Raw genomic sequence first — 2,158 nt, 5'->3', positions numbered from 1 at the left:
TGTGTGCACCTGTGTGTGTGTGCGCGCGTACCTGTGTGTGTGGACCTGTGTGTGTGCGCGCCTGAACTCCAGGCCTGGGCTCTCTCCCTGAACGCTTTCATTCAATGCTAGTGCTCTACCCCTTGAGCCACAGCTCCACTTCCGGCCACAGCTCCACTTCCGGCTTTGTTAGTAAATTGGAGTCTTCCAGCATGTTCTTGCCGGGGCTGGCTTGGAACCATAATCCTCCTGTCTCAGCCTCCGCCAGCTCTTGATTTGTAATTGTCTATTTTTGTTTTCTGTGTGGTCATCATTAATCATTATCATAGATAATGAATGACCTGGCGCTCCGTGGACCGGGGACGGTGAGCGGCCGCCGCGCGTCGTCGAGTCTGAGGCCTCTGGGCCGCCCCGGCCGCGCAGCACTGCCTACGCGCATGCGCTCTGGGCCCCGGGCCACACGTCGGCACACTTTTCGTGTCAAAAGAATGGGCTCCCGCGGACGTCCAGAGGGCCCGCGCGTGCGCCGAGGTCCTCAGTCTGGAAAACCCCGCGGCGCGCTTTTCCCCTCCGGCCGCACGGCGCAGTCGAGAGCGCGGCTGCAGATGGTACGGTCCGCTTCCACACATTCCTCCCCCCGCGCCCGGCGGCAGTGGGTCCTTCCGGCCGTAGAAAAGCATTGTGGGAAGGCGGCGCGGCCTTTCTTTCCTTCCGCGGAGGCCATGGCGGCCGGCGCGCTGCGAGTGATGTGCGCCGCGGGGCCTTCCATACCGGGGCGCGGGCCGGACAGGCGCTCCCTCCCGGAGCCTAGCTGGGCGCTCCAGACCCCGGGCGCGGACGCCAGCGGCCTAACGCGGTCTCTTTCTCCAGGAAAATCCCTGAGGGACCCGAGGCGGCCTGCGGCCTGTTCCGACGCTTGCTTTTTCGTGGATGGCTGACGGCTCTCGCCCCGGGGCGGCCCGGGGAACCAGCGCGGACGAGCGCCCGCCAGCCCCACGCCCCGCGGTGGAGTGCGAGCTCGGAGGGGCTGGGTACCGTTGAAGACGCCGGACGTGGCGGAGGGTGAGCAGACCAGGCTGGGTGCTGGAGCCCGTCCGGGGCGGCTCTTCCTCGTAGCCTTTGTGTTGCCCGTTCACTTTTGGAAACTAGTGAATGTGGTGTCAAAAAAGGCGCACATAAACGCTCTGCAGCCTTTTCCTGCCCTTAAATTCTGATATCTTCGGTGTTGGAGCTGCATCAAGCAACAGTACGTGCTTTTGTGTGCGTCTGTACGCGCAGGTCATCTTTGAGGTGGGCCAGCTCAGGTGTGTGGTTTCCCTTAACCAATTTGAACTATAATTCTCTTCAGGTGAAAGATGAAGTGCTTGGGGCGGATTGCTCTAGTTTGGATACCACGTGGGACTCAAAGGTGACTTCGGGTCAGGTGAGTGGCGGGATTGTAACTTGGAAGTTGGGGTAACGTACATTCAGTACACCTGTACCAAAGTTAGGAAATACAATGGCCTTGAAGGAGAATACACTTAGTAGGGGCCTTCACGATGTTTAGTTTCGTTGCTGGTGGCTAAATGTAAAGGGCAGCTAGTGATGTGTGCTGGTATTCAGAGCTAAATACAATAATGGTGTGACATCTTTCAGTACAAAAACCTTGTGCTAACTTCTTGTCAGGTTCTTTTTTTTTTTTTTTTTTTCTTTTTTGGTACTGGGGATCAAACCCAGGACGTTGCGCTTGCTAGGCAAGCGCTTTGCCACTGAGCTACATCCCAGCCCAGGTTGTCAGGTTCTTAAGATGTGACACAGATAAATGTTTTTCAAGCTGTTCTTTTTTATTTCTAGGATGTCCTTGATGCTTTTGAGCTTCACAAGTTGCTTGGATCGCAAAAGTTCCACGACTCTTGAGTAGTGAATGCCTGGCAAACATGCGGGAACATACATTTAAGAGAATATGAATAAATGTTTTAATATTTGAGATTTGTGTTTTAAGTCATTAACTGCAATAAAACAACCTTCTGTTACTGAAAGTTCAAAGGGAATGTTTTTACTAACAGATCTCTGAAATCTCAACAGCTAAAGTTAGTCAGGAATACGGATGGCTTTAGGATAGCTCTTGGCAAGGTTTTCTTGCATGTAATTCAAATAGCCTGCTCTTGACTCAAAGGTGTGTGTTTTACTGTACTCACTG

General features: G+C 54.2%; 1 long non-coding RNA gene across 1 annotated transcript; it reads left to right on the top strand.

The window, feature by feature from the left end:
• Window positions 1-1,049: 1,049 nt before the first annotated feature.
• On the top strand, window positions 1,050-1,945 carry LOC105988658. Its single transcript, XR_001175211.1, has 3 exons — window positions 1,050-1,225; window positions 1,328-1,402; window positions 1,813-1,945. It is a non-coding gene; the product is annotated as an uncharacterized LOC105988658 (long non-coding RNA).
• Window positions 1,946-2,158: the final 213 nt, after the last annotated feature.

The sequence above is a fragment of the Dipodomys ordii genome, unplaced genomic scaffold, assembly GCF_000151885.1.
Source record: "Dipodomys ordii isolate 6190 unplaced genomic scaffold, Dord_2.0 Scaffold50, whole genome shotgun sequence".
Lineage (NCBI taxonomy): Eukaryota > Metazoa > Chordata > Mammalia > Rodentia > Heteromyidae > Dipodomys > Dipodomys ordii.
This window is presented reverse-complemented; position numbering and strand designations above follow the sequence as displayed.